Below are 15,950 nucleotides of genomic sequence, written 5' to 3' on the forward strand. Positions count from 1 at the left end.
CAACACCACAGTTGAAAAGCATCAGTTCTTTGGTGCTCAGCTTTCTTTATAGTCTGACTCTCACATCCATACATGACGACTGGAAAAACCATAGCCTTGACTATATGGACCTTTGTTGGCAAAGTAATGTCTCTGCTTTTTAATATGTTGTCTAGGTTGGTCATAACTTTTCTTCCAAGACTAAAAGTATTAGTGTATAAAAGTTATTCATATTATTTTTAATCTTATTTAATCATATCTATCTTATAATGTAGGCATTACTAACTTATATTTCATTTTCTAATTTTAATGTGGCAAAGATCATAAGCGGCACAGCTATAACTTGATCCCAGTTCCTTTGATTTCAATTCCCCTGCATGTTCTCATACACAAACATCTTGCTACGTATGTCAGTGCTTTGAGCTTTCTCCAGCCAAAATTTTAAATATGGATAATTGCTGCTTCTAATATAGCTGTATTAAAGCAGTTTTAAAATTAAATGAACTAGAAAATATATATTAAGTCATATATGTGTGGATTTCACAATATCCTTTCATTTTCAGCCTGAAATAGAATCTTTGAAGTAGAATGTTTTTATATCCCCTTGCTTTTTATATGCTACAATTTTTATAAATATCCTGGGTCTGTATTCTACCTCTAATAGCCTAGGAATATAATATAGAAGATATAAATTATACATTGGATATCATAATATTATAGAGCACCCCAGGTGGCCTGATGGATCAAACACAAGATTAAATGTCAAGAAATCTGAGTGAAGTATCTCTTGCTATTACAATGCTTACTTTTTCTTTCTTTTCTTTTTTCTCTATATTCCTTTTCTTTCCATTTTTTCCTTATTTTTAAAACTGCATAAGCCTTCTCTCCAGGCAACTTCTTTAACTAGTATCATTTCCTCAGCTCCATCCATTAGGAAATCGGCCAGTAAAAACACTCTGACTTCACTCTCTGATTTTACCATGAGAAATTTTTCATTTTCTCCAAAATATCTCCTTCTTGAGCCTGTCTTTCAAACAATCCTTGTTAATGTAAATGACTGACAATGCAACAAGCATATCAGGCATTTAGGAAGATGATAAATAAACTAAATATATATTAGCCTTGCTTCCATTTCTATTGCCTTGAAAATTTTATGTCATAATCTTCTCTGTCACTACATTATGAGCTAAATGCAAAAGGAAGAAGGGAAACAATTGCTTTTAGCACTTACTACTTGCCTTTTGCTTCAGATTTTCCCCTTGTAAGAAGAGATATTAATGATTTTGAACAATATAAAAATAGTTTCATAGACTAGAATCAGTGGTCCAACTAGTAGACTTAAAAGACATGAATGGATTTGTTAAGACTATATTCAAGGTACACAGACACTATATGCAATTTATTTCTTATAGAACTTAACAAGTCTCTTAATTTCTATTATATGAATTCAACAGATAACAGATAACAAGAGACTCAAAGAAAATCATCCAAATGAGTAATGCCAATGCTAAAATTGGAAATTTTAGGTCTCTCTGACATCAAAAACTCTTATTAGCAACATGATCTTTGACATGTGCTTTGAGCTTCAAATTTCTCAGCTGGAAAGGAAGGTGGATGGTGGTCCCTCATTTCATTCTCAAGTATTTACCGAGTTATAAGCACAGAAATGACATGTAACCTAGTAAGGTGGCAAGTATTCACATAATGATATGGAAAAATGAATAGCTAGAAACTGATTTCAGATATTCCGGAAGACAGAAACGTGATTCTACGTGTTATCCCCATGTACACAAGAAATATTTGAAGTAGGGATGGTCAGGGAAGACTTTGCTGAAAAATTTGCTTTTCACTTCACATCTGGAGCATAAGAGGAAATTAACTAAACAAAGGGGGAGAGGGTGGGCAAGTTTCCCTTGGGAAGTCCTGAAAGAGAAAACAATGGGAGAAGGTACTGGTGGTGAGAGGAGCATGGTTTTTTCAAGGACCCGAGCTTTGTCAATGGAACTGGATGAGGTATAAGAGAGGTTCCCACAACAAACTCTTTCTAACCAATGTGGTTGTTCTGTGGCTTAAAGTCAAACAGAGGCAAAGCTAACCAGCGGAAAGTGCTTTGTAGATGAGAAATCACTATGTTGACGTGAAGATTTGTGGAAGTTTGCTGATTTCTTATTTTAAAAGACTATAACATTTCCCCTAAACTATTCTTAAAGCCTTAGCACTGAGTGGAATCTTTTCAGGGAGTGAAATTGGGGTTTACGGAGGAGCTTCTGTTTCCACAGTGACAGAGCTGGAGACAATTCTTAACAGACGTTAGCTTAACACTTGTGGTGAAAATATGCTTCAAAGTGTTACTCAGCCTCTGGCTGTTTCTAAAGAAGCTACCCTCCGACTGACAATTGTCCATTTGTAGGTTGATGATTATAAATATGGGCTTCTTTAGCTGAAGTGGGGAGAGCTAGAGAAACCCAGTTGTTTCATAAGCCAGAGGACAGAGAAGAATTCTCCCCACTGCTAAGTGAAGGAAAAACAGGAGAGAAACGTGTAAGCTGGTGACTGATGGTTTGGTAGGTGAGTGTTCCTGTGGCAAAAGACAACAAGTGTCCATCTAGTCAAAGCTATGGTTTTTCCAGTAGTAATGTACGGAGGTGAGTGCTGGACAATAAAGAAGGTTAAATGCTGAAGAATTGATGCTTTTGAACTGTGGGGCTGGAGAAAACTCTTGAGAGTCCTTGGACAGCAAAGAGATCAAATCAGTCAATCCTAAAGGAAATCAACCCTGAATATTCATTGAAAGGACTGATGCAGAAGCTGACGCTCTGATACTTTGGCCACCTGATGCAAAGAGCCATTGGAAAAGACCCTGATGCTGGAAAAGACTGAGAACAGAAGGGGGTGACAGAGGATGAGATGGTTGGATAGTATCACTGACTCATCAGGCATGAATTTGAGCAAACTCCAGCAGATAGTGAAGGACAAAGAAGCCCAGCATTCTGTAGTCCATGGGGTTGCAAAGAGTGGGACACAACTTAGCAACTGAACAGCAATAAGTAGGAAACAATTTTCTACCTGAGAATCTTGCCCACCTTCTTCCCAGGTTTGTTGTCTGGTGAGGACTGCACCACACCCTCTCCCCAGTGTCAGAGATGGGGATAGAGACTTGTCTCCTTCCTTTAAAAAAATTTTTTTTTAATTGGAGGATAATCACTTTAGAATGGTGTTGGTTTCTGCCTTACAACAACTCAAATTACCCGTAAGTATATAATATATCCAGGGCTTCCTAGTTGACAGCTAGTTGTACAGTAATCCACCTGCTGATGCAGAAGGCATTAGAGACGTGGTTTAATCCCTGCATTGGGAAGATCCCCTGGAGGAGGGCGTGGCAACCCACTCCAGTATTCTTCCCTGGAGATTTCCAGGGACTGAGAAACCTGGCAGGCTACAGTCCATAGTGTAGCACAGAGAGACACGACTGAATTAACGTAATACACACGTAACCATGAAGCCGGGGACTGTGCCGTTCCTGCTATATGTTAGATTAGACAATCTTCATTCCTTCAAAAGCTCTTCTTAGATCATATTCAATGTGTTAAATAATGTGCTGAGTGTTTTAAGAAAAAAGATATAGGCTCTGTTTTAGGGAAGTACAGACATATTTGGGATTCCCTGATATCTCAGTTGGTAAAGAATCTGCCTATAATGCAGGAGACCCTGGTTGGATTTCTGGGTCAGGAAGATCTGCTGGAAAAGGGATAGGAAATCCACTCAAGTATTCTTGGGCTTCCCTTGTGGTTCAGATGGTAAAGAATCCACCTGCAATGTGGGAGACCTGGGTTCAATCCCTGGGTTGGGAAGATCCCCTGGAAAGGGAAAGGCTACCCACTCCAGTATTCTTGCCTGGAGAATTTCATGAACTGTATAGTCCACGGGGTCGCAAAGAGCTGGACACAACTGAGTGACTTTCACTTTCACAGACATATTCAGTATATGTATGTGCTCAGTCACTTCAGTCATGTCTGACTGTTTGTGACCCTTTGGGTCCTCCTCCAGGGGATCTTCCCGGCCCAGGGATTGAACCTATGTCTCCTGCATCTCCTGTACTGCAGGTGGATTTTTGCCCACTGAGCCACCTGGGAAGCCCATATTAAGTACACGTGACATATACGCCACTACTACTTTCATTCTTACAGCAGACTTCATGAGTCATTTACAGAACAGTGCTGTCAAAAACTGTCTCAGCATAGTGTAACTGATTACACAGTTGGTTTGAATGGTAAAACTTTCTTCCAGTGTCACTGCAGAAATATTCATGAATGTATTACTGTGTTCCTGCATTGTTTTTGAAGTCCACTGGATTGCCCAGTTTCTGCTACATGAATATACACACCAAGAAAGGATAAGTTCTCTAACAATATTTTATTTTTTCTCCTATCAGTCTTATATTTGGCATCCTAAATGGCTTCCTGCCACAAATGCCCAATTTCTGACATTTCTAGTGCCTTTCACATTGTGAAGTCTGCAAATGACTTTAAGAAAGAGTTGCATGGATATTAAAGACAAGATTTTTGCTTCTGGTATGAGGATTACAATCTGTTTCACTCAAGTGTGTCTTCAGGGAGAATTTATGGAGTGCTTTGAATATTCATTGGAAGGGCTGATGCTGAAGCTGAAGCTCCAATACTTTGGCCACCTGATGCGAAGAACTGACTCATTGGAAAAGACCCTGCTGCCGGGAAAGATTGAAGACAGGAGGAGAAGACAATGACAGAGGATTGAGATGGTTGGATGGCATCACTGACTTGATGGACATGAGTTTGAGCAAGCTCCAGGAGTTGGTGAAGGACAGGGAAGCCCAGCATACTGCAGTCCATGGGGTCGTAAAGAGTTGGACATGACTGAGTGACTGAACTGAATTTCTGTATATTGGACACTGCAGATCTGGGGACAATGAGAAACCATTTTTGACATCAGTTTAATGAAGGAGATGTGTATGAAAATAAAAACCAATCATAACAAAGCAAGGCTGGAGGAACATACAAAGTTCTAGCAAATCCAGGGAAGAAAAAGATTAATTCTGCCAGCAATCATCATAAAATGTGTCAAAAGGAAGGAATATTTGAGCTGGATCTTGAAGGGTAAGTGGAATGCTGTAGACTGAGAGGATGAACACTAGCTTTTTAAGGAAAAGAATGATAGGAGAGCTGAATACACTGAGGTTTGAAAATGCATTATACAAAACAAGGCTGATAAAATTGTTTGGGCTAGATTATGAACAGACTCAAATTCCAGGTTCATAATACTATAAATGAAAAAGCAAATAATATCCCTGACTTGTTTATTAACATTATTTCCATTTTGTGTATTTTGTAGGCTGATTAAATGTCCACAAGCCAAGGAACTATTGGTTCATGCCACTAAATGCCTAGTTCATCCACATGGGAAATCTTTTGTGACCTCCCAGAAAGAAAAGGAAAACAAGGAAAGAAGGAAGGAAGGGAAAAAGAAAAGCAGGGAGAGAGGAATGGAGACAAAGTGAGAGTGATGAAGATAGAGAGAAATCATAACTAAAAGAAAAAGACAAGGAGGAGAAAGTAGAGCGGAAAAGAAAACGTAAGAAATCATTTGGGTTCACTGCCAATAAGAGTTAGGAAAGCTGATTTCTTAAGATAAACTGAAGTAAAACAAAATATGCTCCATATGTTGAAACTGTATACTTAGTTTGAGATAAACAAAAACATGTTTGGAGAATAGCTGCCATAATTAAAAAGAAATTAAAAGAAAGAAAGAAAAACCATCTGGGGATAAATATATATTTAAACACACACACAGACAGACACACACAGTGATTCCAAAACTTGAAGTTTTTCTTGATTTAAGTAAACTCTCCTGTTGCAAAAAGGCATTGCATCAGTTTTTGCCCAAACCCCATGTTCCACACTGGAGCTCTACAGAGCTACTCAGCATTACTCAAACACAAGAAGACCTTTCCAAAGCCTGTCCTTTGCTCCTGCTTTCTTCCTTGTTATGAATGCATTTTTCCTTTTGGCTGACTCCGACTCCCTCCTGAGTGCCCAACTCAGATGTCACCTACTCCCAACAGTGTGCCAGACACCCAGCAAGGTCGATGATGTCTTATTCATCTGTGAGCCTTAGCATGTCTATCAGTTTCCTGGGGCTGCTGTAGTAAAATTCTGCAAACTGGTGTCTTAACACAATAGTTTGTTGTTCCACAATTCTGGAGGCTAGAAGTCTGATACCAGGTTCAAAATCAGGTTTGGGTACATCTCAGGACTTTGAGGAAGAGTCTAGTCTACAATGTCCTTCTAGCTTCTAATGATGGCTGCAATCTTTTGTATTCTTTGGACTACAGTTGCATCACTCCAATCTCAGGCTTCATCTTCACATGGTGTTCTCTCTGTGTCTCTTGTGTCTTCATGTGGCCACCTTCTTATAAGGACACCAATTGTGTTGGGTTAGGGCCCTACTCTATTCCAGCATGACCTGGTTTTAATTTATAAGTCACATCTAAGACCATCTTATTTCCAACAGACTTGAATTCACTTTCTGAGGTAATGGGGAGTAGAACTTCAACTTATCCTTTGAGGGACATAATTCAATTCATAGCAACAAGACTACTCCACATCTGGTTGCACTGAAAAATTCAGATGCTTGCCTGTTTGTGTCCCCAATCCCCAAAGAAGTTGATAAGAAACTCCATTTCAAGAAATATATAGATATATATGTGTATACATATGTACATATGTATATGTATGTGTGTGTGTGTGTGTGTATATAAATATATATATATATAGTTTCCATGACTCAGCATAGTTAATTTAATAAATTCATAGTTCATATCTTCCAAATTGAGTTAGAGTATTTCTTATTAAAGCTACAAGGAAGGGACTTCCCTGGTGGTCCAGTGGTTAAGAATCCACCTTCCAACACCTTCCAAGGCAGGTGACGTAGGTTTGATCCCTGGTCGGGGAACTGATATTCCCCAGGCTGGGGGACAACTAAGCCTGCTCTTCACTGAGCCCAGACACCTTAGAACCCACATGCCTCAATGAAGACTAGATGCAGCCAAATAAATATTTTTAAATAAATAAATAAAGCTCAAAGGCGGTTAGGAGGCAGTTAAATCTACACTTAGGGGAAGACACGTAGCACATGGTGACACCCTTTTCATTACACTCCTCTAAGAGATACTGCCTGTTAAGTGGGCCATGTGGCACAGGAGAACCCTCACCTGGAGTCACCCAAAGGGATGAGATCCCTGGGAAAAAGACCCATGTGTAAGTGTAGTTCTGTCTAGGTCGCTAAACAGTATTGATCCTATCGCTTCTCTGTTTGCCTCAGCTTATCCTCAGAAGATGAGAGCTAGACAGGAAAGAGTGATTTTAAAAAGAAGCATAAGAACTCTCTTTTCAAATGAAATCTTTCTCAAAGCCCCAATTTAAAAAGCAGATTTTTGTGAGGCTGCCTGAGACCAGGTGAAGAAAGTGAGCCTGAATGCCATTGGATTAGTCATCCCCAGGATGATTTCTCCACAAGAAGTTCCAAAGAACTCTGGAAACACAGATTTAAAATTACTCAGTCAGATGAAAGTCTTTGCTATACAGTATATAGACAATATATAGTATATAGCTTTGGTATATAGTCACAGACATAGACGGTCATCCATTTAAAAAAAGAAGGAAAGAAGAAATAGGAAGAGAGAACAAAGGGAGGAAGAGGAGGGGAAGGAGAAGAGGGAAGAAGAGGAAAGATGGAAGACGTATTAGAAAATAAGATACTAGGGGGGGAAATTGTAAAGACGGCCAAAGATCTTGAACAAAACTTTGCATAGCGATAAAAATATCCTCTTCTAGTCTATCTTGGTACTCATACAGTAAATTCTAAATTAAGTTAGCCTTATTTTGTACATGCACATTGTTGTTTTTAGCCACATTGTAACTGTATGATCACAAAGGCAAAACAGTCTGAAGGAGAAACAGAGAATGTGGACAACTACAGGCAAACCTCAGCTAGGGGATCAAAAGAAGATGGGTTTGTTGTACTCAAGTTAGTCATATCTAAAATAACTTTACCGTAACTATGTTGCATTTTTTCGCCCCAGCAGTTATAAATTGTGTTCCCAGGGAACACAGTTTGTTGTGGGCTTCTTTTCCTTGGTGAATGCTAAACCTTCATTTTGACATAACCATCTCTTATCTTCAACCTGTATTCTTCTTTCCAAATGTAACTTAGCATTCTTTAGGAAGCCTTCTCTGAACACCCATGTCCAATTAACTTCAGTCTCCTCCGTGTGCCTCTGTGTATCATCTGTATCTTGATAGAATTGAAACCTTTGTACTATCACTCTGAATTGCAGTCTGTTCAATTGCTGCTTATGTACAACAGTGAGTTCTTCTGGAGCAGTCTCATTTGTGTCTTAGTGCCCCTGTCCCAGCACTTACTCACAGTGCCAGGCACATGATGGGTGTTGTAAATGAATGCTGAATGCATGAGTTAATGTAAAGGGGAGTCCGTTTCAAACTGTTTTAAAGTTTTCAGGTAATCTTGGAAAAGTATCAAGATGAGAGTGGGCATAATTTGAATGTCAGTATTCTATTTAATTTGTACAAGAGAAATGAAATATTGCAGTCAAATGTCTAGTGGCTTTATATTCCCAATTCAACAGTCGTGAAGAGGGAACACAGAAAATGAACTTTTTTTTTCAAACTTATCTTGGAAATTAGCCCAAGAGCCAAATGTTTTATTTTAATGGTGTGTTTCTTCTCTCAGACCACAACTAGTAAACATTTCAGATCACACATACACACAATGTTTGTTTGTATTTACTGTAATTCCCTATGCAACTCCAGATGCTTGGACCATTTAAGCATCTAATACATGTTTGATGAATTAAAGAATAAATGAAGGGACCCTTGAATAAAATGAGCTTCGATTCTGACATCCATTAGCAAGCTGTTACCAGTTTTCATCTGTCTAGTTTAAATGTAGGCCGTCCATTTGGAGAGAGGGAATGGAAAAACATGGTACAAAGGCCTGATCTGTTCAATGCTTTTGAATCAATAATTAAATTGTAATCACTTATAAAACATTTGCACAACATGATGGAGAATACTGGATTCTGACTTTGGCTTTGTCCCCATATTGTTATGTGAGATTAACTTTTTTACCTAACAAGATTGAGCTTGGTTCCACCTACATTAATATATTCAAACTTTATGGGACAAAGATCATATTTTCTTTAAATCTGATACAGTCTAATATGATTCTGATATGATTATATATGTGATTGGGCCATGACAATATGTGTACATCCCAGGGAGCCTTTTAATTTGGTATCTTTGGTAGACAGTTTAAAGAAATAAAATATTGTCTCTTTGATTAATTTCTAGGGAAAGTTGTTGGAAAAAATTCATCCTCTGTGCCTCAGGCAACATACCTCTGGCTCCATATTTCTATTGCACTCTATATTCAAAAGGTCTGTCATTAAGTGTAGACCTTCTTAGAGGAAAGTTTTATTGAATATGATTTGAAAGTAGAATATAGCTCTTGGAATGGGAATGGTAAAAGATCTTACCTCCCATCTTATCAAATTTCTCTTCCAATTATGTATCATACTGCCCTGAGAATTCTGGCAAATTAAGCATTCTTTACTTCCTTACACTTCCCACTCACTTTTTAAATTATTTCCCTGATTGATGTCAGGGTGACATGCCATGTCTGATCATGTATTTATAAACCAGCTTAAAGCTCAGAGTGCTTTCATCTGCATTATCTTGATGGAGCCTCACAAGTCTTAGGAGATGTAGCTCATGAAATAGATAGTTGCTTGTTTCTCAAATAGGAAATTGAGGCTCAGAGCTTTCAAGATTTATGAAAGGATAGATAATGAAAACAGATGGAATTGTGCCTTGAATCTGAGCATTTGATTTCTGGTTCAAGGGTTATTGACTATGCCTTAGTGCTTTAATGGGCATTCAAGAAACAGCTTTCCTCATTCATACATTCTTTCTCCCAATATATTTATTGAACATTTATTATTTGCAGGTATTGTGTCTGGTGTTGGTGTTATAATGGGAATCAAGCCAAACCCCTTTATTTCGTTGAGTTTTTACTAACGGAGAAAAAGCTTACTACCTCACTCAGAAAAGCACACAAACAAACACAACCACTAATTGGAGGGACTCATCACTTTTGTCACTGTTTGGATAAATCAAGCAAAAGAAGGTATGCTTCAGACTGGTCCAGTCATTAAGACGTGGCCTTCTAATACAGAGGACATGGGATTGATCCCTGATCAGGGAATTAAGGGCTTCCCTAGTGGCTCAGAAGTCAAGAATCTGCCTGCAATGCAGGAGACATGGATTCATCCCTGGGTTAGGAAGATCCCTTGGAGGAGGAAATGGCCAACCATTCCAATATTCTTGCCTGGAGAATCCCAAGGACAGAGGAGACTGGTGGGCCATAGGGTCACAAAGACTCGGACACGATTGAAGTAACTGAGCACACATGCCTGCAGGAACTCAGACTGCATATGCTGTGGGGCAACTAAGCCTGAAACTGAGCCTGAACTCTCTGCAGTACCACAACTAGAGAGATGCCTACATGCCGCAACAAGAGCCCGCGTGCTGCAGCTAAGACCTGATGAAGCCAAATACATTTTTTAAAAATCAAAAAAGAAAGATAAGCACCTGTGAACTGCAGTCTGATAAATTGCGCTTTCTTCTGATTTAATTCATTGACCAACTGGAGAAAATGTAACACACTAGCTGTAATCAATGCTTTTGAATTGTGGTACTGGAGAAGATTCTTGAGAGTCCCTTGGACTACAAGGAGATCAAATCAGTCAATCCTAAAGGAAATCAACCCTGAATGTTCATTGAAAGGACTGATGCTAAAGCTGAAGCTCCAATACTTCAGCCACCTGATGGGAAGAGCTGACTCAGAAAAGACTCTGATGCTGGGAAAGGCTGATGGCAGGAGGAGAAGGGGACGACAGAGAATAAGGTGGTTGGATGGCATCACTGGTTCAATGGACATGAGTTTCAGCAAACTCCAGGAGATAGTGAAGGACAGGGAGGCCTGGTGTTGCAAAGAATCGGACATGACTTAGCGACTCAACAACAACAAACCATACAGCAAGTACCTAGGCCTGGGAATAAATCAGTTTAATAAGTTTCCTTTTCTGCTTGGAAATTTTTATTTCTATAGGACTTTCAGTAACAAAAGAACAGTATGCCTCTTGAGTACCAAAAGCAAGGAGATTTGGAGGACTACCCAAAAATTACTGCATTGAGTGATTCTTTTTCAAGGCAGCCACAGATAAAAGAAGTTGTGTTCATCCGTGCTCTTTCAAAATTGTGCCCTCCAAATTGTTCTCCCATAAGAGACATCAGGAGTTTCCTCATTTCATGGTTTCAACTTGTCCAATTCCTCTCTTGATAATTCTTAAATCAGTGTAGAAACTACTTGTAATCATTGTAAGTATTCTTGGGTATAAGGAAATGGTGACAAACGTTTCCTCCTAACAAGAAGGAACTATTTAAAGAATGTGTAAGGAAGACGAAAATGGAAGTTATTATTTGGGTTACTACTTGTAGTGGCTTTATTTCACTCAACTGAAAGTAAGTCCAGTCATGGGAAAGAGCAAGCTACTATAACTGGGGAAAGAACATCTCAGAATTATATCAGAACCGGAATATTTTGATGGAAGAATTTTAAAATGATATGCTGGGAAAGAGGACCAAACTCTCAATCTTTCTTTCCCCCGCCTTCTCCCCTTTGGCCTTTGGGATTAGCAGATGCAAACTAGTATATATAGAATGAATAACTACCAAGACCCTACTGTATAGCACAGGGAATTATATTCAGTATCCTGTCATAAATCATAATGGACAAGAAATGAAAAAGAACCTATTTATATAACTGAATTACTTTGCTGTATAGCAGAAATTAATACAACATGGTAAATCATCTATACTTCAATAAAATAGGAAAGAAAAAAAAGAAAGACACACAATACTTCACCGTTAAGGACAAGACACTGTTTATCATGTAACTGAATGCGATAAAGATATTCTAGGGATCTCTGAGATCAACTGGATTATTCATGTGGTTGATTCCCCAGATAAAAACTTTTGTGATTCCAGTTTTAGTATATGTGCTGCCAAAGTCAGCACTTCTTTTGTAATTCCAAATGGACAAATATTTATCTTCACTAGGTTTTTACATAGTGTAACTGGTATTCATCAAGTTTTCTTCCTTCCAGGCTATGAAATAGAACATACAGTACTTGGGCAGCCTGCAATAAAAAAGACTAGCTTGGCTGAGTTATTGGATTTCTTAGGTTTGATTTTTCACACAGTGAACTGGGCCATTTGCCTTGAGATAGTTTGGCACTTTGGGGAAAATCTATATTGCAGGAGCATATGTTTGATTGACCATACAGTAAGACATTGGAGGCTGAAACAGACAGAATTGGACCAGAGCTTGCTGTAAAGCCTTGTGTGGATGTCAGGGCCAGGCCAGTGTTTTGACAGCAGATGGAATTTGCAGGTAGCCTCCACAGTCATCTCAAGTTGCCAGAAAGGGTATGGAATACCCTTTTCATGGAAATTGAGCTGACAGATGTGTACCGCTGGTTCTCTGTAATGACCTACCACTTTCTGGACCAGACGCTCAGTTGCTATTCAAACTCAGCATGAAGCATTTTTTTTTTTTGAAGAATCAGGCAGAGAAGACCTAAATATCACTGTTTTAAAAAATGTATACACTTCCCATTTAAAAACAGAAGCAAATGTCATTAACATTTAGAGTTGAGGGAAAAGCTTGAAGTTAATTTAAAATGTTTGAGACACAGGACACTTCCCAGGTGGCACAATGGTAAAAGAATACTCCTGCCAATACAAGAGACACAAGTTCAATCCCTGGGTTGGGGTAATCCCCTGGAGGACGGCATGGCAACCCACTCTATTATCCTTGCCTGGAAAATTCCATGGAAAGAGGAGCCTGGCAGGCTGTGGTGCATGGGGTTGCAAAGATTTGGACATGACTGAGCCCAGACGAGACACAGGCTGTGTAGAATGCAGCAATCTACCATTTTTATATAACTTTTTAAAAAAGGATGTTTGCAGTGAAAACAAAAGTGGATGCTCAGAGTAAAGCCATCTGTATTACAGGTATTATCTAGATTCTTCTAATGTATTTACTTTTTATGAAACACTGATTATTTCAATTCATTTTAAAATATCTGCAATGAGGAAAATGTCACAGAATAAACTCATGTTACACTTTTAAAAAATTACTAATTTCATCTCTACTGTATATAAGTGGTTACTCTAAGCCTGTGGGGAAAAGTGATCCAGAAATCAATCCATCCTCCCAGAAACCCTGTTACTGCCAAAAATCAAGCAGCTCAGCCTTCACCTTCATTTGGAAGATGCCATGTACCTGGCTCAAGAATGGAGGAGAAGCTAAAGATACCTTGGGATATTGGCTTGATATTTAAGAAAGTATTCAACGTTAAATCTTTTGATCAATTAGCAGACCATGTCAGTGAAAACACACTCCTTCAAGGGCCATATTTAGCACTTAATTGTAGATCCTACCAGAACCTGTTTTTCCTTATATCTTTCCTTATGTCTATGCCAAATTCCTTTTGCATTGCTTTTCAATGGATGGTAGCTATTCTATCTCAAATGCTGTGCCCAGAATGGGAACCAACATTCCTGCACCTTTTCTTTATCTTTTTGTAACAGAACTTATTTTTAGAGCAGTTTTATGTTCAGGCAAAACTGAGTAGAAAGTACAGAGTTTCTATTATTTCCCCTACTCCTCCACCCCAGCCCTCCTAAACAGCCTTCCCCACCATCAACATTTCTCATTGGAGTGGTATATTTGTTATAATCATTGAGCCTATGCAACATTATAACAGAAATTCACAGTTTATATTAAGATACACTCATGTTGTTTACATTCTATGCATTTTGACAAGTACATTATGATGTATTTACCATCATAGCATCATACAGAATAATTTCACTGCCCTAAAAATCCTATGTTCTGTCCAGTCATTCCTCCAGACCCTCTAACACTTGGCAACCACTGATTTTTTTTTTTTTTTTGACTATATTAAGTCTTAGTCATGGCACAGAAGCTCTTAGTTGTGTCCCATGGAATCTAGTTTCCTGACCTGGAATCAACCCAAGTCTCTTGCATTAGGAGCATGGGGTCTTAACCCCTGGACAACAAGGGAAGTCCCAACCACTGATTTTTTTTTAGTCTTCAAACTTTTGCTTTTTCCAGGATGTCATAAATTTGGAATCATATAGGATGTGGTTTTTTCACTTAGTAATAAGTATTTAAGTTTCTTTCATGTCTTTTCATGGACATGATAAGGAGAAGATCTATACAGTCAGCAAAAACAAGACCAGGAGCTGACTGTGGTCAGACCATGAACTCCTTATTGCCAAATTCAGACTTAAATTGAAGAAAGTAAGGAAAACCACTAGACCATTCAGGTGTGATCTAAATCAAATCCCTTATGATTATACAGTGGGAGTGAGAAATAGATTTAAGGGCCTAGATCTGATAGATAGAGTGCCTGATGAACTATGGACTGAGGTTCATGACATTGTACAGGAGACAGGGATCAAGACCATCCCCATGGAAAAGAAATGGAAAAAAGCAAAATGGCTGTCTGGGGAGGCCTTACAAAAGCTGTGAAAAGAAGAGAAGTGAAAAGCAAAGGAGAAAAGGAAAGATATAAGCATCTGAATGCAGAGTTCCAAAGAATAGCAAGAAGAGATAAGAAAGCCTTCCTCAGTGATCAATGCAAAGAAATAGAGGAAAACAACAGAATGGGAAAGACTAGAGATCTCTTCAAGAAAATCAGAGATAGCAAAGGAGCATTTCATGCAAAGATGGGCTCGATAAAGGACAGAAATGGTATGGACCTAACAGAAGCAGAAGATATTAAGAAGAGATGGCAAGAATACACAGAAGAACTGTACAAAAAAGATCTTCACGACCAAGATAATCACGATGGTGTGATCACTCACCTAGAGCCAGACATCCTGGAATGTGAAGTCAAGTGGGCCTTAGAAAGCATCACTATGAAAAAAGCTAGTGGAGGTGATGGAATTCCAGTTGCACTATTTCAAATCCTGAAAGATGATGCTGTGAAAGTGCTGCACTCAATATGCCAGCAAATTTGGAAAACTCAGCAGTGGCCACAGGACTGGAAAAGATCAGTTTTCATTCCAATCCCAAAGAAAGGCAATGCCAAAGAATGCTCAAACTACTGCACAATTGCACTCATCTCACATGCTAGTAAAGTAATGCTCAAAATTCTCCAAGCCAGGCTTCAGTAATATGTGAACCATGAACTTCCTGATGTTCAAGCTGGTTTTAGAAAAGAAGGAGGAACCAGAGATCAAATTGCCAACATCCACTGGATCATGGAAAAAGCAAGAGAGTTCCAGAGAAGCATCTATTTCTGCTTTATTGACTATGCCAAAGCCTTTGACTGTGTGGATCACAATAAACTGTGGAAAATTCTGAAAGAAATGGGAATACCAGACCACCTGATTTGCCTGTTGAAAATTTGCATGCAGGTCAGGAAGCAACAGTTAGAACTGGATATGGAACAACAGAATGGTTCCAAATAGGAAAAGGAATATGTCAAGGCTGTATGTTGTCACCCTGCTTATTTAACTTCTATGCAGAGTACAGCATGAGAAATGCTGGACTGGAAGAAGCACAAGCTGGAATTAAGATTGCCGGGAGAAATATCAATAACCTCAGATATGCAGATGACACCACCCTATGGCAGAAAGTGAAGAGGAACTAAAAAGCCTCTTGATGAAAGTGAAAGAGGAGAGTGAAAAAGTTGGCTTAAAGCTCAACGTTCAGAAAACGAAGATCATGGCATCTGGTCCCATCACTTCATGGGAAATAGA

General features: G+C 38.8%; 1 pseudogene; it reads left to right on the forward strand.

Moving 5' to 3' along the window:
- Window positions 1-12,610, forward strand: part of LOC104987907 — a 173,447-nt pseudogene extending 160,837 nt beyond the window's left edge.
- Window positions 12,611-15,950: the final 3,340 nt, after the last annotated feature.

This window comes from Bison bison, unplaced genomic scaffold, assembly GCF_000754665.1.
Source record: "Bison bison bison isolate TAMUID 2011002044 unplaced genomic scaffold, Bison_UMD1.0 scf7180017864108, whole genome shotgun sequence".
In the NCBI taxonomy this organism is placed as follows: domain Eukaryota; kingdom Metazoa; phylum Chordata; class Mammalia; order Artiodactyla; family Bovidae; genus Bison; species Bison bison.